We start from the raw sequence: 22,241 nt of genomic DNA on the forward strand, positions 1-22,241 counted from the left end.
TCAACGAGACGACGACGATCGACGAATCGCACAGAAGCGACGGAAATGTCCCACCCGCGTGCCAGCATCCAGTAATGAGTTGAGAAATCAACGAGTACATCCAACGAGAGCGGACTCGGAGCGAATCACCGAGATCGAATTCAAAAAATCTCTCTCTTCGTTGGTTCGTCGGTTTGTGCCGAGCTATGCTAGGGGACCTATAAGCAATTTTATATGCCTACAAGGGCCAAACAAATCTAGATGAAGTAATTGCAAGGGTTTAGAAGTTGATACCTCATTGATAGGTTTGAAGGTACACTTAGTTTGTTTACCTTTAGCACAATCTTCACATATGGTATCTTTGATGAAATGCAAATTTGGTAACCCTTTAACAAGATTCTTCTTGGACAATTTGGATATCAATTCCATGGTTGCATGTCCAAGCCTCTTATGCCAAATCCAAGGGTTTACATCAATTGCCACAAGGCACTTCACATCTTGATCCACTAATTCATTCATCTTAAAAATGTACACATTAGATTTTCGATTAGCAACAAAAACAATTTTTCCATTCATACTAATAATGTATTTTTCCGGTTTAAAGGAAATATCAAAACCTTTGTCACTCAATTGGCTAATGCTAAGAAGATTATGATTCAAGCCATTAACCAAATAAACATCTTCTATGACGGAAGAGGGTGTCTTACCAATACACCCAATACCGATGATTTTACCTTTCTCACCACCACCGAAGGAGACGCTACCTCCTTCAATCCTTGATAGGGTTGCAAATAGCTCTTTGTTGCCCGTCATATGATGTGAGCAACCACTATCAAGGTACCATATCTCTCTACGTCGTTACCGTTATGTTCCCTACAAGAGATGAAGGTGTAGTAACTTTAGCTACCCAAATCTTGGGTCCTTGGTGGTTAGTAAGCTTGGTACTTTTGGATACCCATGTCATGCCATAAGATTCATGATTATCCTTGATCCTACAATGAGTAGAAATATGTCCATGTTTCATACAATATGTGCACACAAAATTTCTCTTGTGTGTTTGAGCATGATATTTATGAAATCTATTTCTACCATGGTGATGATGATTAACATAAGCATGAGTGAGTCTAATCCTACCACTCTCAATTTCTAGTCTTTCAATTTTGGATCTTAATTGCTTATTCTCAAAATCGAGATCTCCTAGCAATTCATCTTTTAGTGCAAGAGAGGTTTGTAGTTGTTCTAGTTTGACATCACAAGAAGCATGTAACTTTTTAAAAGAGGAAAATTCCTTTGACATTCTTTTAAATTCAATGTTCAATTCTTCTAAAGCCGTAGCTAGATCACATTGTATGTAAAAGGATTCACTCTCGGTGTTGGATATTACCTCTTGTTCAAGGGCCATGAAGCAAATGTTGGGATCATGAAGAGCAAGTTTAGCTCCTTCTTCATTACTATCTGAATCACTTGGTTCAGATTCCTCTCATCCGGTATACATAGCCTTCTTCTTCTTGTACTTCATATATTTCTCCTTGAGCTTGGGGTAATCCTTGGCGATATGGCCCGGTTCATTGTATTCAAAACATTTTCCTACACGTGAAGAAAATTTGTTGTTAGATCGGGGGTTAAACTTCTTGTTCATTTTTATGAGTCTAGAAATTCTTTTAGAGATGTGAGCCACTTCTCTAGAAAAATCAACTTCACTATCCAACGACGATGATGAGGAGTGGTCACTAGCTCCTTTGAGAGCAATGGTCTTCATCTTTGGTGATGGCTCCTCAACTTCCCGTGGGGGCACTTCCTCCTTCTCCTTTCCCTTGAGCTTTTTCTTATGAACCTTAATCTTGATGATGAGGCCATCGAGGGCTAGAGTGGTGAGATCATGAGCTTCCTCTATGGCCGTAGCTTTGGGTTCCCATATAGGAGTCAATGAACGGAGGATATTGTAGTTCGTCTCTTGGATAGTTAATTTCTTGTCAAGACCATGCAATTCATTGATTATGTTAGTGAAGCGAGAAAACATAGCATCAATGGATTCATTTGGAAGCATCTTAAATAACTCATATTCATGCATAAGCCCACTAATCTTGGATTTTTTAACTTGTGGGGTTCCTTCATGTGTAATACATAATTTCACCCGGTTGCACACGTGGAAACCCTATTATACTCGTTGGGGGAAAGACCGTAAATTAAGGCATTCATAGCCTTGGCATTGAGATTGGCTTGGTGCCTTTTTTCATCGGTCATAGTCCCGACTTTAGGCTTTTCTACATATTTCTTCTCTATGAGTTCTAGGATGTTAAGATCAATGCAACGAAGGTAAATCCTCATCCTAGCCTTCCAATAAACAAAATTACTACCGGTAAAAAGTGGTGGTCTAGTGGTGGATTGTCCCTCTAACATATGCACATTCATTGAATCCACCATAAGATCTTTTCTCTAAGGTAATTAAACCAAAAACTAATATAGAGACCAAGCTCTGATACCAATTGTTGGACCCTAGAGGGGGGGTGATTAGGGTCACAAGGCAAAAAATAGTGCAATAAAAATTAAGACAAGTAACAAACCATAAAAGAACAACAGTAGAAAAAGAGATAGAGTAAGGAATCGTTATCCTTGTGACGCGCGATGTGTTAACGAGGTTCGGTCCGCTGACCTACGTCCCCGTTCCCCACTCTCGAGGAGAAATCCACTACACACCCCGGTTTGGAAGCCGGAACTTCTACTACACAACGATCTCCTCACGATCTCACAACTACACAGTTGATCTCCACTGGATCACACTCCCACACAATTGATCTTCACAAGATCAAGCACTCAAACAGTAGCAATGATGTAAAATCTCTCTCTTTATAAGTCCCTATGGCAAAGAGAAAGATTAAACTGAAGCTGGGATGTGAACTTAAGAAAAAACACAAAAAACAGGTTTCGAAAATTTTGGCTCTCTGTAAAACTGAAACTCTGGTTTTTCAAAAACTTGGGGCATAGTGGAAGAAGGTGTGTATGAGTTTAAATAGGAGAAACCAGCTGTTTAAACCCATACCCTAATCCCCCAAAATCTGGAAACAATCAGCACTGAGATTGTGCACAATCAGCGTAGAAAACAGTACAAAAGGCCGTTTGAAAATAAGCGGCGGTCGACCGTAAAATATTCGCGGTCGACTGCGAGCCAGATCAGAAACTGAGAAAAAGTCCAGAGACTTCTGCAGTCGACCGCGGCGGTCGATCGTGGAAAATCTCGAGACCTTGACGGTCGACCGTAAAAGTCTCTGCCGCCCGCTGACGAATGAACTCATGTGTGGTCGACCGTGGGGGTCGACCGCAAACTGACACATTCAAAAAACCTGGTTTTGACTCTCTTAAAAATTCTATAAAATATTTAATTAATTTCCAAAAAATTATGAAACTCTATAAAATCTTTTTGACACTAAAAACAAATTGTTTGGAAAAGGAATTTTGCTAATAGGTCCTCATACTTGTGAAAAATAGTATTTTGTGAATAAACGCTCAAAAACTATAAGTATGAAACTGTGTATGTGATATCCTAATAGCTTCAATTTAAATCTAAACTATTTGCCTATATTTTAGTACTAGAGAGAAAATAAAAACTAGCTAATATCCTCACGTAGAATACAATTCTTTGAGTCTTGATATAGCTTGAGTTGGATGAAGCTTCTTATTGTATTTAGTGTTCTTGAATGAACGTTGCTTCATCGCTATGCCTCCTCCTCCTTTGGATATCATCGTTGTAGCGCATATTCCATCCAATCCTCCATAGATGGCACTAACAAGCTTGATATACGTATTTACTACATTGTCACTCAACAAGCCATTAGTACCGATAATGGTGGTTGTAAAACATCATCAAAACAAAAGGGTAAATAACTAGTCGGTCAACCGAAGGGTATCCATCAGTCAACCGAAGGCTGTCCATCTTTCGACCAAAGGGTGTCCATCGGTCGATCGAAACAAAATTGTCAGTCGACTGAGGAACCCTGATAAACAAAGCTAGAAAAACTAATTCTGGTCAGTCAACCGGCAAAACCTTTTCGGTCGACTGAAAATTGATGGTCAGTCGACCGAAAGGACTTAGTCGGTCAACCGAAAACTGATATATGTAGTTTTTAAGAACATGAATTGAAAATGCTTTTAACAATAGCAAATAAATTCCAAAAAATATAAAACTTTGGGAAATGATCATAAACATGAAAATAAAATAAACATGTTTCAAAAAGAATTTTTCAAATTGTATTTTTTATTTGTAAAAACTTATCATTTTGCAAAATAGTCCAAAACATGAAAACACAATGTACTTGTTTTTGTCATTTTGACTTAAACTAAAGTTTAAAAACTTTTTGACGTAGGAAAAGATATAAATTAGTATTATTAAGTCCATAAACAAAGAATATAATATTTTCTCAAAAGTACACATATTTTGCAATCTTACAAAAATACTAAACATGTTTTCATTGAAAGACATCGTTAAAGCTTGATTTTAATAAAATCATTTCAATGACTTATAAACATGAAACAAATATGTGTGTATATAGCTATATCCACTTGTTTCATATTTATGTGGCTAAACTTGAAAGTAAGAAAAAACGAAAACGATGTGTGTGTATAATATTGAGCTTGAAATATTTACAGACAAGTATAAACTCCTAAAAACTAAAACACTATACCCAAGCTAATGATATCTCATTGAAGCTTGATATTGGTTACGGATGAAGCTTGATCATGAATCTTTGACTTAAATTGTGCATAGCTTCACTCTTATATTCTTTCCAACCTCCTTTGAATGTGATCGTGAATGCACAAGTCCATCCAACCTCTAACATCGATATTTGTCTAGAATACCTAATAAACAAATACAAACACTAGACAAACAATGTTAGGAATTGTTTATAAATCATCATCAAAACAAAGGTACTAAAAATCTCCCCTTTTTTATGATGTCAAACAATCTACACAAAGAGATATGAATGATACTAAATGAATATACAATTTACATTCCTCATGCATAAAAACATAGAAAGCACTAAGAAAGATATACTCACGATATACATGTTTCTCCCCCTTTATCAACATCAAAATGGGGAAAACACAAAGAATAGAGAGCAAACACTCCCCCTATCACGAAGCATGTGTGAGTATAAAAAATAAAATAAATAGGGAAGGCACCCCCTATCAAAAAACCTCATAGAATATATGAAAAGAAATACTAAGTCAATCATATGTGAGTAAAAACATAGAAACTCACTAATATCAACTCACATACAAAAGATACCAAGTGAACACTTATACATGTATCATTAAGACAAAGTGTTATAAGGATCTTAAACATAAATATATATCAATAAGATATATATCAAAAACAAAATAAAATTCCAAAAATAGGAATCAAAAAACAAAAATCAATAATCAAACGATTAATCAATAAATCCAAAATTTTATTAATTATCAAAACATAAGTCATGATTGATTGAGCACACACATAGATATATTATCATAAAAATTGTGTCTCAATACACAAACATATATATATATATATATATATATATGATTGAGCACACACATAGATATATTATCATAAAAATTGTGTCTCAATACACAAACATATAATATATATATATATATATTTATGAAATCAAAAGAATGAAAAATATGAGAATCATGAAAAATATTTTCAAATGAAAATAAATCCTGAGAACCATGAAAATCATGATAATCATGAAATTCCAAATGAAAAACAAATCAATCAAATGAAATCATAAATCAAAATCTAAGCCATAATAACATCAAAAACATGCTTAATCTATAAATCATCATATTTGAAAATTAATTTATTAAGCAACTAATAATGTCAAAACATTTATATGTTTTATCCACAAAGGATTAAAAAGTAGTATGCTTTGGATAAAACAAGCGAATATTAATAATATTATTTTTGACAATAAAAACAAGATAAACAATCATACCAAGCTCTTAGATCAATCCATATTTACATCACAATGTAAGCATGATAATTATGTGAGCAAACATAAAACACTAATTACATAAAGGTACATTATAAAGCACAAATTATGATCCATAAGCTCAAACACATAAATATCATCATAAAAGTATTTTACAATGGTCTCATAAGTACAAACCAAATTATACCAAAAACTACATAGTACAAACCAAGATTACAAACCATATAAGAATCATGAACTATGGTTTTGTTTAAAAATCCAAGAATAAATCATTTAAAAAAGTTTTCAACAATGTAAATGTATATAAGTATTTGAAAATACTTTCTTTTATAGAGAAAATATGAGTGGTTTTAAAGATCTTATCAATTTACATTGTATTAAAAGTATGAAATCCAAATAAAATTAAAAAAATTAAAAAATTAAAAATACAAACAAACTCTATTAATTTTGTTTTGGCACCCAGATATTTTTGGCGTTGGCAAGTTTAGAGATATGAGCCCTATCATTAAAGCTCAAGGCCATGGGGTTATGAACCCATGGGCATATCTAGTGCACGAGATCAGTCATAACAATAATTATACAAATGACTCTTCTGATTGCAAAACGTGCAATGAAACAGGTGCATTTGTTTATGATGGCCTTGTGATTGTGCATGATGACTATTTGCAAACAAGTATGGTCTTTTAAAATTATTTTGTAAATGTAAAACTCTTTTTAAATCAAAACAAATTTTGGTCAAATTACCAAAACGACCATAATAATCACACTTGAACACATGAGCATGCTTATGATGAACAATAGGTGTACGTATATGTGTGTGTGATGAGGAAACTTTATAAGATACATGAGGAGCATTAGCATTCTTAGGTTTGTGTGCATCATAGCAATATTTAGCTAAATGGCCTTTACGGCCGCAAATTGTACACTTGTAAATTTTGCTACATATGTGTACATATTGAGTGGATGATTTTAAATTATTTGTACTTAACTTAGTACACATATTCATAAGCTTCTTATGGTTATCAATGCATTTAGTAAGAGTTGAATCTAAAGAAGAAATACGGTCTTTAACATTATTCACCTCATTATTTGTCATATTTACATTGGCAATAGAAGTAGATGAAACATAATTATTTATGAAAGAAATTAGTTCATTTCTAGTATTTTCTACTTCTAGAATGGCATTATTCTTTTCATGAGACAAGCTAGCTATATCCAACTTTAATTTATCATTATTATCTTTAAGAAGCTCATTTTCTTTAACGATAATATTAAATTTGGATTCTAACTTCTCATGATCGGATTTTAAACTAACATGCTTACTTTTTAAATCAATAAAAAATTTATGCAACTTAGTGTAGGCATGCATTAACCTATCATATGCACATGCGAGTTTGCTAATGGATAATTCACTTTCAGAATCTGAATCGCATACCTCGCTAGGGCTATCGCCTAGCGGCCATGTGCATGATGATGATGCTCCTATAGAACTTGAAGAGGAAGCCGCCAAAGCTTGTCGGATCACCTCCAAGTTCCCTTGATGTGCTTTTATGAATTTCCATAATGTATAAGCACTATCAAATGAATCAAGCTTGTTAGAAAACGATAAGTCAAAAGCGTTAAGCAAAAATTCTAACAAGAACTTATTCATTGTAAATATTTTCTTATCATTTTTTCTCCACTTAGATTTCTCTAACGTGGGCACAATATAAACATAGTCGATAATTTCCCATAAATTAAAGTGTCTAGATCGAACAAAGAGTTTAAATCTAACACACTATTGAGCATAGGGGAAATCATCTAATCTAGGAGCAACATTAATGACATAACCTAAGCTAGGTGTATCGAGTATATCCATGATATATATATTTATGCAAGCAAGATGCAATAAATCTCAAAACAAGATTAGCAAGATATGAATGCTTGGATCTTTGACTCAAGGCGGTTAAGCTACAAATCAAGAGCATCAAGCTCTGATACCAAATAAAATTACCCTAGAGGGGGTGAATAAGGTAATATGCTAATCTAATCTGATATTAATGCTAATTAAAAACTTAATAACTAATTATCCTACCAAGAACTATATTCAAGAAGATTATATGCAAGGATATTAAATTAAGGGCGAAATAAATATGAGCAATGGCGAAATAGAATGAAATAAATAATGAGCACAAATGTAACGCCAAGGTAAACTTAAACACATAATATGATCACGGAGTTTGGTCCATCCGACCTACGTCTCCGCTCCCTACTCCCGGGAAGAATCTACTATCACAACGGGTTTTTAACGTTCACCCAAAATATTTACACCTCTCAATCTCGGTTTTCTAGCTCACCGAAAACTTTCACAACTCATACTCTTACCATCACACTCTACAACCTCAAGTGTTGGTCTCTCACATGTCACCTCCCTCAAGTGCTCGGCTTTACTACCTCTCCCTAGGCTTTACTACCAATACCACTCCTCTTAGTATCAACCACATCTCTCACCACACTCTCCTCTCGGTGTACTTGTGTATTACAAAGTGATCTCACAATTAAGTACAAGTAAAATATTTTGTTCTCTACAAATTAAAGTATGAGAACACAATAAAGCCCACACTCAAAGTTACAATCTCACAATCCCAATATACTATGTATGAAATACTTAAGCTCAAGTGGGTGTGTGTAATCAATGAACAATAACAAAACTAAAATCAAACTCAATTTATTCTAGCAAATGTAAATATGAAAATTCAATAATAAAAAGCTAGATAATTGAGTTTAGAAAACTTCTCCAAAATCACAAAGAGATGTAGAAGAGAGAATGATAAAAAGCTAGATAATTGAGTTTAGAAAACTTCTCCAAAATCACAAAGAGATGTAGAAGAGAGAATGAGGATGAATTCCTCAAACTTGAGTTTAGAAAACTTCTCCAAAATCACAAAGAGATGTAGAAGAGAGAATGAGGATGAATTCCTCAAACGAAATTGTAAGTCTCCTCTTTGTTAAAACTTCTTCACACAATCACAAACTTGAAACAAACTTAAACACCCTTTAAACCATTGTAAAACTTGTTTAAAAACCTTCTTCATTAGTTCAGAAGTTAAAGGGTATGGGGTATATATAGGATCAAGAAGTAAATGCCCAAAAACCAAGAAAATATCACAAAACAATAAAATTTAGAAAACTAGCCGTTATGCCAACGGCTATTAGTTCAGTCGATCGGATGACACTAGTCGGTCGACCGAAGGGTATTAAAAAATTTAGCCGTTATGCCAACGGCTATTAGTTCAGTCGATCGGATGACACTAGTCGGTCGACCGAAGGGTGTCCATCGGTTGACCGAAACAAAGTTGTCAGTCGACTGAGGAACCCTGATAAACAAAGCTGAAAAACCTAATTCTGGTTGGTCGATCGGCAGAACCTTTTCGGTCGACCGAAAACTAATGATCGGTCATGAAAGTACCCTAATGCCACTAGGAAAGAACCATAGAGGGAGGTGAATAGGGTTTATGCTAATCTAATCCGATTTATATCAAATTAAAACTTATTAACAAATATATCCTAACAAGAATGATATATTACAAATATATGCACAAGGATATACAAGTAACATAAGGGTAAATAATCTAAACTAGATAGTGAGTAATATAAACAACAAGCAATATACAAAGACGATATAAGATATAAACATAAAAATAAGTGTGCTAATGTAATCACAAACAAAAGATATGTTCACGGAGTTCGGTCCCCACGACCTACGTCTCCGCTCCTCATCTCGAGGAGATCTCCACTATCACACCGGGTTTTCTACATTTACCCGAAAAACTTTTACACCTCACAATATCGGTTTTCAATGCTCACCGATCAACATTCACAATCACTCACAATGTAACTACACTAACTATCACCTCAAGTGTTGGTCTTTAGCCCGTGTTTCCCTCAAGTGTTAGGAATTACAACCTCTCTCTAGGCATTACCACCTACCCCACTCCTCTTGGGACAATCCCGTCTCTCACCACACACTCCTCTCGGTGTACTAGTGCAATACAAAGTGAACCTCATAATTTAGGCACTCAACAAATAAATTATTCTCTACAATGGATGAGAACACAATGTAAGCTCACACTCAATGTCACACAAACCCCACAACCAAAATTATACAATGTATGAAAATACAATAAGCTCAATGGTTGTGTGTGTAAACAATGAGTAAATAAAATCAACTAAACTCGATGTAAACACTAGCTTAATGAATTGATATCAAACAATATAAATGTAAAGCTAGATTGAGTATAGAAAACTTCTCCAATAAGTGACAAGAGTCAGAGAGAGATGAGTTGAAGCTCAAACACCAAAGGATGATCTCCTCTTTGCTCTTGTGAAAATTTCTTCACAAACTAAACTCTTGAAACAAACTAAAACCAAACTTAAAACCCTTGTAAACTTGTTTAAAAACTTTCTTCTTGTTAAATAAAACAGAGGGTATGTGGGGGTATTTATAGGAACCCTAAAGCTAAGAGAAACCAAGGCAAAAAGACCAAAAACCCAAATCTGTAAAAGGCTTAAAAAAACTAGCCGTTACAGCATCAGTCGACTGACGACTTCCATCAGTCGACTGATAAGCTGACCGTTAAAGGCATTTTCCAACTCATCAGTCAACTGATGACCTTATCAGTCGACTGATAATCTCATCAGTCGACTGGTCAGTCGACCAAAACAAAACAAAAACTTTTTGACATTCCAGGCGATTTTTTCAGTCGACTGATAACAAGTTATCAGCCTGTTTTAAAATAGAAATCTAATTTTCAAACCTCTTTTAAAAATAGCAAATAAAATCAAAAAAATATAAAACTTTGGAAAATGATTGTAAACATAATAATATAAATGTTACAAAAACTGGTTTTCAAAAAACACCTCCCAAAAGTGAAATCCCTTCATTTTACAAAATAGTCCAAAACATGTAAATGAAAAACACTTGTTTTTGACATTGGACATAAACCATGTTTTGAAACTTTATAAACTGATTTTATAGACTTAATAAAAGATGTATGTTATGATTGTTAAAACTATAAACTAATAACTCAGTACTATGCAAAAATGAGGTTTTGCACAATATGCATTTAACAAATATGAAACATGTATATATATGTAAACAAAACCTAAACTAAATTACCCAAGCTTGATGAAGGTCTTCAATGAGCTCGACTTGGTAAACTTGCGGATGAAGCTTGAACTTGGATCTTCAACTTGAATTGCATAGGCTTCATTCCACTATTCCGCCAACCTCCATTGGATATGACCATGAAAGCTCGATTCCATCCATCCTCCAACTTCATTGTTTGTCTAGAATACCTAATAAGAAACACAAACACTAGACAAACAACATTAGGAATTGTTTGTAATCATCAAAACAAGATTAGAAGATGTAGGCTCATAACATGAGACCTAACAGGTCGACCGGAAGGACTTGGTCCGTCAATCGAAAACTGATATATGCAATTTTTAGAACATGAATTGCAAATGCTTTTAACAATAGTAAATAAATTCCAAAAAATATAAAACTTTGGAAAATGATTATAAACATGAAAATAAACATATTTCAAAAAGAATTTTTCAAATTACATTTCTCATTTGTAAAAACTTATCATTTTATAAAATAGTCCAAAATATGAAAATACAATGCACTTGTTTTTGTCATTTTGACTTAAACTAAAGTTTGAAAACTTTTGATTGGATTTAGGGACTTAGGAAAAGATATAAACTAGTATTATTAAGTCCATAAATCAAGAATATAATATTTTCTCAAAATTACACATATTTTGCAATCTTACAAAAACACTAAACATGATTTCATTGAAAGACATTGTTAAAGCTTCGATTTAATGAAATCATTTCAAGCACTTATAAACATGAAACAAATATGTGTGTATATATCTATATCCACGTGTTTCATATTTATGTGGCTAAACTTGAAAGTAAGAAAAACGAAAACGATGTGTGAGTGTATAATATTGAGCTTGAAATATTTGCACACAAGTATAAACTCCTAAAAACTAAAACATTATACCTAAGATAATGATCTCTCGTTGAAGCTCCATCTTGGTTGCGGATGAAGCTTGATCTTGAATCTTTGACTTGAATTGTGCATAGATTCACTCCGATATTTCTTCCAACCTCCTTTGAATGTGATCATGAATGCGCATGTCCATCCAACCTCTAACATCGATGTTTGTCTAGAATACCTAAAAAAACAAATACAAATACTAGACAAACGATGTTAGGGATTATTTATAAATCATGATCAAAACAAAGGTACTAACAAAAGTAGGAGTTTGAATGGATTTAACCATGAAGAAATTTGGTGGACCCATCGTCAATTAATTTGATCAGTGAGGGATTTTGTGGTGGAGGACCATGATTCATTAAGCACTCCACAATTACACCTTGAAAATTTTGTGAGGAAAGATTGACCATATGCAATCGTTGAATCTCATCTCAACGAAAGAGTGCTCCTAAAGTCACAGTGGGGGGTTCTAATCATCTTGGAAATGATTAAATAGCCCAATAGGAGGTTCTTAATCATTTTTATCATGATTAAGAATGAACTATTCTAATGATTGATTTTCACCTTGAATAATCAATTGGTTTTGGGTTATCCTTAAGAATACCATGTGTAGTATTCTCTAGGAACTTCACATTGGAATGCATTGAGGTATTCCACTCCCAGCTCTTTGGCGAACATGAATCCAATTATATTCGGTCGCATTGTTGGGTTATCCTTAAGAATATTAAGAGTAATATTCTCCAAAAACTTCCTGTTGTTGGAAATAAGAGAAGCAGTTTAATCTCGTATACCCGTCGGAGGAAAGGGAGAAGAAGCTTATACTCTTATACTTGTCGGAGTCTTTGCCGTTCTCATTTGGCTTGTTTTGTCATTATGACGCCGATATCAACCAATGCTTGAATGTTGTTCTTCAGAGTAAAACAAGTCTTGGTTGGATAATGGACCCTCCTGTGATATGCATAGTACTTTGGATCTGAGATCTTATTTGCTTCCTCCTGGTTTATAATCGATAGTAGCTTGATTTTGTTATTAGCGAGAAGGTACTCAAAGATGGCTGGAACTTCATCATCTTTGAAAGAATACTCCTACTGGGATCTAGGATCAGTTGCAGGTGCCTTAACTGTCGATTGGCTTCTCTCAGCCTTCTTTCTTTTGAGAAAGCATTCGGCCAATTCACCGTATAGTTTTAACTCTTTCCATATGGTTGAAGGTACAACTCCCATGACCTCTAACACGTCCAGGGAAAATTGTTTTGATAGGTCTGGAGTATAAATTCCCCCACGACCGGATCCTAACAGTTCATCCCCTGGTTATGGAAGCGTTTGACAAAATTATTAATCGTCTCCCCCTTCCTTTTGCTTCTCATCTAGAAGAGTTCTGATCGATACTTCAGTGTCGTCATCGAAGAAATGGTTGAGGAATAGATTCTCCATGTCATCCTAGTAGTTAATGCTTTCTGGATTGAGACATCGATACCAATTAAAGGTGGACCCGCGAAGGCTGCCTACAAATGACTAAATCAACAAGGGTTCATTCCTAGATATTATACCCAAATGTGATTTGAAGTAAACCAAGTGTTGGGTTGGCGAGCCTCTCCCGTCAAATGACGTGAAATTAATCAAATTGAACTTCGACGGGTACGGAATCGCGTCCCACTCCCTTGGATACAGGATTAGAATGCCCATCTTCTTCACTTCTTGAGCAGATATTAAGGCGTTGACCTTACTCTCGAGTTCTCTCATCTTCTTGTCCTTGCCCGCATCTCTCTTCGAGCGATGTTGAGGAGAAGCAATTGAGCCACCCCCAGTTTCATTAAGGGTGCAATTGAACTACCCCAGTGTTATCGAGGGGTGCATCAGCCTTGATGACTTCATCCACTTCTGGACCACTTTCGTATGTACTATTTTGAACGGGCATGACAGGTGTAGTACGATGACTAGACTCAGCCCGTTGACTGGACTTTAGTGGTTAAAGTCTTCGAGCCTGCAACTCTCTCATTTGTTGTATAGCCAACTCCATCTTTGTTTTCATTTCGGCTCTAAGTTCTTCTCGTTGTTTGGCTCGAGCTTCTTGAAGGGTCTGAGCTACGAGATTAGGAGTGATCATGAATGCCTCCCTGGTTTCCCTCATGCTAGACATGGTATCGTCGGAGGCGATTACGGAGCAAGTATCCAAAAGTTCATCATCCGAAAACAGTCCTTCGTGAATTCTGGTGGCTCCTGAAAGCACCCTAGGGGAGGTGAATAGGATTTATGCTAATCTAATCTGATATAATGCTAATTAAAAACTTATTAACAAATTATCCTAGCAAATAAGATATACAATAAATTATTTGTGCAGGAATATGTAAACTAAGGGCACATAAACATGAGCAATGGCAATATAGAATGAATAAACAATAAGCACAAATAAATACGCCAATACAAACTCAAACACAAAAAAATAATCACAGAGTTCGGTCCTTCCGACCTAAGTCTTCGCTCCCCACTCCCGGGAAGAATCCACTACACAACTAGGTTTTCGACGCTCACCCGAAAAACGTTTATGTTACACAATATCAGTTTTTAATGCTCCCCGATCAACATTCACAATGACTCACAATGCAACTACACAAATACCACCTCAAGTGTTGGCCTCTCACGTGTCTCCCTCAAGTACTCGGAATTACTATCTCTCACTAGGTTTAACTACCGACGCCACTCCTCTTGGGACCGACCACGTCTCTCACCTCTACACTCCTCTTAGTGTACTTGTGCAATACAATGTGACCTCACAAATAAAAGCTCAAATATAAATAATGTGTTCTCTACAATAGATGAGAACTCAATTTAGCTCACTCAATCACACCACCAACCCAAATTACACAATGTATGAAAATACTTAAGCTCAAGTTGTTGTGTGTGAAAGATAACAAATAATATAAACTTAATTGAAATCTAGCTTAATGAAATTATAATCAAACATATAAGTAGCTAGAGATCGAGTTTAGAAATCTTCTCCTATGTAAACAAGAGTGGAGGGATGTAAATTGAAGCCCAAACAAGAATGATGATCTCCTCAAGCTCTTGTGAAAATTTCTTTACAAAACAAATCTTGAAAAACACACTTAAACAAAACTTAAACACCCTTTTAAATTTGTTTAAAACTCTTCTTGATTACCCTCAGAAGTTAGAAGGTATAGGGTATATATAGGATCATAGAACAAGCCCCAAAACCAAGAGAAAACTAAGGAAAAAGATAAAAAAAATGGAAACCTAAAAATCTAGAAAACTAGCCGTTGGAATGCGGTCGGTCGAATGATGAATAGTATCAGTCGACTAATGAGTTGATCGTTACAGGCAGCTCACAGCTCATCGGTCGACTGAAGATCTCATCTGTCGACTGATGACCTCATCAGTCGACTGATAATCTATCAGTCGCAAAAACATAAACTTTTAATAATTCTAGACGAGTTCATCAGCTGACTGATAAAATCCATCAGTCGACTGATAATAAGTTATCAGCCAGAAATAAACAGTAAATCTGATTTTCAAACCTCCTTTAAAAATAGCAAATAAATTCTAAAAAATATAAAACTTTGGAAAATATTTATAAACATGATAATGAACATGCTACAAAAAGAATTTTTAGAATTGTACTTCCCAATAGTGAAAACTCTTTATTTTGCAAAATAGTCCAAAAACATAAAAACTAAACAACACATGTTTTTGATATTTTGACTTAAACAAACTCTTGAAACATTTTGAATAGATTTATAGAGTTAAGAAAAGATATAAAATGGTATAAACAAGTCTTAAATCCGTAAACACATAATTTTGTAAATAAACATCTTTAATCCATAAATGAAATCATGTTTATTTGCATGTATAGATATGAAACAAATATGTGTATATATATAGTTATATCCATTTGTTTCATATATATATGGTTAAACATATTGCTAAACAAAATCGATAAATATGAAACGTGTATATATGTAACCAAGTATATATGTTTTATATTTATAAAAACATGAAAACTATAAAACCGAAAATGATTTGTGTGTGTAATATGATTAAGCTTAAAGTATCAACACACAAGGTATAAACTTAAACTAATATACCCAAGCTTGATAGATCTTAAATGAGCTTGTCTTGGTTTACGGATGAAGCTTATCTTGAATATAACTTGATGTGCAATGGCTTCATACCGATATTTCCGCCAACCTCCATTTAATATGATCATTATGGCGCAATTTCATCCAACCTCTAACTTGGATATTTGTGAAGATTACCTAACAATCAAATATAAATACTTGATAAACATTGTTAGGAATTATTTATAATCATCAAAATAAGATTAGGGAGTAGGCTCATAAATATGAGACCTAACAAGGCTAACAATCTCCCCCTTTTTGATGATGACAAACAATCTACACAAAGAGATATAAAATATGCATGATATTAAAAGAATATGTAAATCATAAACATCATGCATAAAATTAAAGCTATACTCATAATGTTTCTCCCCCTTTGGCAACATCAAAAATGAGGGAAAACAACAAGAATGAAAGAGAGCGAAGGCTCCCCCTACCTATAAGCATGGTGAATATAAAACAAATATAGGAAAAATCTCCCCATATCAAAATGCCTTAATGCATATAAATAAAATAAAGGAAAAATTGCTTCAAGGCCCCAAAATTGAAAAAACAATGTGCAACAGCCCTTGTACTTTTTCTAATATGTTTTGGCCCCAATTACACTTCCCAATATGTGTTCAGCCCTATTTACACTTCCCAAGAAAAAAAATCTCAAAAAAACCCAAATTACCCCTCTTCTTCTCCTCCTCCTCCTTCTCTGTCTGTCCTTTTTCCCATGGAGACAACAACCCCCTTCTCTCCTCTTTGGTAGCGAGTGTCTTCTAGGGTAGGGGGAAGGTGATGGGGATAAAAGGAGGGAAGACGAGGCGGTGCTAAAACCGACGACGGCGGCGATAGCGGAGACCCTGTTTACACTTCGCCAACTTCCTCGACTTCGACCTCTATGCCCTCGAACTCACCGTCGTCCACTCCAACTCCCACCTCCGCAAGCTCCTCATCTCCACCTCCCTCAAATCCATCGTCATCGTCGAGGACGCCGACTGCTCCCTCGACCTCTCCAACCACAAGAAACCCCTCTAGCTCGAAACCGACGGTGGCGACAACGACTCGCCTGACCCCACGAGAAAATTTCTTGTTGTGACAATAAGGGAAGATAAGGATGACACCATGTCAACTTCTTATAAGGGAGACTTGTTTTTTTGCTTTAATGCTGATGATTTTCCTGAGATTGCTATCTTACCTCCACTTCTAGAAGGAAATGAATGGTTCTGTTTAGTTAATACTTCTCTTCCATTTTCAAGGTTCTTTTCTAGATTGTCTTCACTGAGGCTCGTTCGGGTTATGAACTGAAGCCTCACAGTTGCGCTTTGTTTGAAGTTAAAAAGAGTGCCAGCTGAGTTGACATTAATCTTATGTCTGCTACTTAATTTTTGTTTATGTTGTCAGGAATAAGATGAAGTAAATGTTCATCTGAAGTGTGCAAATAAAGTACATATATTTATTTATATTTTGTGCATAATTTTGATTCTTATTTGAATACATGTAGTGTGACTGGGAATAAGCTTATATTTTCATCAGGTATGTTGCATTATCTTCAAGAGAGCTTTCGGTAGAGGGCTTATATCAGTTAAAAGCTTTACACTTTGTCTGATAGTTATTTGAAGTTGTATCTTTATCTGCAAGGATAAATGTTTTCTCCCAGATTCCATAGAACAAATTGTTTCAAAATGCTACACGTGTTAGGAGATTTGGTTCTTATTGGCATTGTCTCTTGATGAAGATTGGTACCAAGGTCAAGAGCGGGATTCATGCATAATTGTTAATGGATTGCAAAAATTGTTGTTCAGTCAGGGCTTATTATTCTGATGTATATCCTACAGTCATAGCTACAAATAACAAAACATAAATACATATTACAGGTCAGTTTTGAATGTTGTTATACAAAATTAAGATATTAAGGAAGATCGGTCTTTAACATGTGAACATGGTTCAAGTTCATATAGTTAATATTTTAACCATAATATTTAGCATGTTAACTGTTGTGGTTAGCATGTTAACTCTTGTGTTTAACATGTTAACTCTTTCGGATAACATGTTAACTCTTGTGGATAACATGTTAACTCTTGTGGCTATATGTTAACTCTTATGGATAACATGTTAATTTTTGTGGATAACATGTCAACTCTTGTGGATAATATGTTAACTCTTGTGACTATATGTTAACTCTTGTGGATAACATGTTAACTTTTGTGGATAACATGTCAACTCTTGTGGATAATATGTTAACTCTTGTGGCTATATGTTAACTCTTGTTATAGTTAACATGTTAAATGAGAACTATATTAACGTGTATATGACCCGAAATAATAGTTAACGGATAATGGATTACAAATAACAATTAACGGATAATGGATTATAGTTAATAGTTTACTGAATATAATTATCAATTTACCAATTAAAGTTAACTGTTATTTTAGTTAACGAATAATGGATCAATTTACCAATTAAAGTTAACTGTTATTTCAGTTAACTTTAATTGGTAAATTGATAATTATATTCAGTAAACTGTTAACTATAATCCATTATCCGTTAATTGTTATTTGTAATCCATTATACGTTAATTGTTATTTCGGGTCATATACACGTTAATATAGTTCTCATTTAACATGTTAACTATAATACGTGGCATGTTAACCTTAATTGGTAAATTGATAATTATATTCAGTAAACTGTTAACTATACTCCATTATATGTTAACTATTATTTATAACTTATTAACTATTAATCATTATTTGTTAACTGTTATTTATAAACCACTAACTATAATGAATTATTTGTTAACTATTATTCGTAAACTGTCTGTTAACTATAATTCATGTTTGCCACAAGAGTTAACATGTTATCCACAAGAGTTAACATGTTATCCACAAGAGTTAACATGTTAGCCATAAGAGTTAACAAATTAGCCACAAGAGTTAACATGTTATCCACAAGAGTTAACATGTTAGCTTTCATGTTTTAGATTTTAACCCTCCGTAACTTATTGCTTTTTAAGGTATGTCGATGTCATCGTTAGTGATAACAGCACAATTACATACCCGGAACTACTATATTTGTTCCGCGGGGGAAGACTCGATGACAAAGTAAAAGAGGCCATCTTAGATAGATTACGGTAATGGTTACAGCTGCAGGAGAACGCTGCCTTAAACAAGCAGTATGAGATTGTATCTACATATTTTTGCGTAAGACCAATCCTCATATAATTAGTTAACATCTAAGCTCTTATAGTACATGTTAACCATAATAGTTAACATATTAAAAACAACCGTTAACCATAACAGTGAACATGTTAGCCATAAGAGTTAACATGTAATCCACAAGAGTTAACATGTTATCCACAAGAGTTAACATATAGCCACAAGAGTTATGTTATCCACAAGAGTTGATATGTTATCCACAAAAGTTAACATGTTATCCACAAGAGTTAACATATAGCCACAAGAGTTAACACGTTATCCACAAGAGTTAACATGTTAAACACAAGAGTTAACATGCTAACCACAACAGTTAACATGCTAAATATTGTGGTTAAAATATTAACTATATGAAGTTCACATGTTAAAGACCGCTCTTCCTTAATATCTTAATTTTGTATAACAGCATTCAAAATTGACCTGTAATATGTATTTATGTTTTGTTATTTGTAGCTATGACGGTAGGATATACGTTTACATGTAATGGGTAAAACTTAACAACTAATTAACAAAACTTAATATTTAAAATGAAAAAGTTAACACTTACTCCACTATACTTAACATGGAACATGTAAACGTTAACAGTTAATTTGCTATAGTTCACTTGTATTGGGTAAAACTTAACATTTATACATCCATTATTTTAAATGAATATATCCATTATTTTAAATGAATATTTTTGTATGTAGGTTTTTATTCCTCAATTATCAACCATCATGTACAAACTGCATATAATTTTCAAGCCAACAAAAATTGCCTATGTATATAAAATACATATAATTTGTACATTATGTGTATAATAAACTACACGACAAATAACACCACTTACTAACAACAATGACCACAATGCATTCCTAAAATCCCATCATACAATTTGCAATATCAACAACAATCAAACTGCATAGAGAACAACATCAAACTCCACCCAAAAAAAAAACCTAAAAATTAAAAAAAAATCCAACCCCAAAAAAACCCCAAATGAATAGACTTTGGACTTTACACCAAACTGTCGTTCATTTTAAAGCTTTAATACTACACCACACCCCAAATGAATAGACTTTGGACTTTACACCAAACTGTCGTTCATTTTAAAGCTTTAATACTACACCACCAAGCCTTTCTCTTTCAGTGTACACAAACAAACCATGATATGATACGAAAACCCAAAGTAAAGAAAGAAAATAAACAAATAAAACATTGCATTCTATCTAATTTTCTTTCTCGTTCCCTAAACTTCTCATGCCCCCCTCTCTCTCTAAAAATCAAAATCAAAATCTCTCAGATGGATGAGAAATCCCGATTCTTGACCGACAACCTCTTCAAGAACACGCAGGTCGTGATCATCGTCATTGCCGACAGCAACATCGAGGCTCATCTCGGCCCGAACCCTCGGTAACAAGCGAAGTGACTAAAGTAATATCTGATGTCACCCCAGATTAAGTGCTGGGAGACAGAGTATGATGCCCACCAAACGGCGTTAGATGAAGACGGAGTAGGACGCCCACCAAACGCCAGCGACCCGTCGTCGCTGCCAAGGAGGACCTCGAGGCGAGCGCACTGCTGGCAAGCACCACAAATTTTTTTGGTGTTTGGGGATTGAGGGGGCTGGGGTTGGAGGGGAGATGATTGAAGAAGAAATGGGGAGGGGTAAAGTTGGGATCTTGGGTTAAAAACATATAAAAATAGGATAATTATGAGCTAGAGGGGCTGGGACATAATTTTAACAAAAGTTGGGGGATGCAGCACATCAGAAATAGTATGAAGGGCTGGGGCACATCACATTTTGGATTTTGGGGCCTTGAAGCAATTTTTCATAAAATAAAATATAAGGCATCAAATATGAGTAAGAAAAACATAAAAGACTCACATTCAAAAAGGCCAAGAGAACACATAAAGATATATCATTATGAAAGAGGTATCTCAAAGCAACGGTTTAAAAACAAAACCAAATAAAAAGCAATTTATGAAATCAAAAGAATGAAAAACATGAGAATCATAAAAAAATATTTTTAAATAAAAACAAATCAAGAGAACCATGAGAATCATGACAATCATGAAATTTCAAATAAAAAACAAATCACTCATATGACATCATAAATCAAGTGAAATCCCATAAAAACAAACCAATATCAATCTTCGAATAAATGAGCAAGAGAGGCAACCATATCAAGCTCTTAAGCTTGTTCCAACCCATATAAACATATAGCACCCAGTAAACATAATTTAGACATAGATAACCAATAAATCCAGGGGGTTGCTCAAACACAATCCTCTCATCAAAATTAAAACCAATAAATAAAAAAACAAAATTCTTAACTTAAAATTTATTTTATTTTTCAAAAATTTTAAAAACATGTTTTTCAAAACCAAAAAATGAAAAATAAAAACACTAAAAATCTCGATTTAAAATTAAAACGATTTTGGCACCCAAGCATTCTTAGTGCCGAAAGATTTAGGGATATAACTCCTATTATTTAAGCTCGAAGCCCTAAGGTTATGAACCCATTTGGGCGCATTTAGTGCACGAACATGGTCAAAGCAAAAATTGTACAAATGACCTTTCCGATTGTAATAAGTACAATGAAAGAGGTGCATTTGTTTTTGTAGACCTTGTGGTAGTGCACGGAAACCATTTGCAAACATAAGTGGTCTTTTAAATTCATTTTGCAAATGAGAAACTCTTTTCAATTTAAAATAATATTTGGCCAAATGACCAAATCTATCACAATAATTACATTGACATACATTATCATGCTTATGATGAACTTGGTGAGTATGAACATGTGAATGTGTAAATGTACATGATGATGAAGCTTGATGGGATGCACAAGGAACATTAGATTTTATGGGTTTACGTGCATCATAGCAAAATTTAGCAATTTGGCCTTTTCGACCGCAAATAGAGCATT

Source organism: Asparagus officinalis, chromosome 4 (genome assembly GCF_001876935.1).
Source record: "Asparagus officinalis chromosome 4, Aspof.V1, whole genome shotgun sequence".
Lineage (NCBI taxonomy): Eukaryota > Viridiplantae > Streptophyta > Magnoliopsida > Asparagales > Asparagaceae > Asparagus > Asparagus officinalis.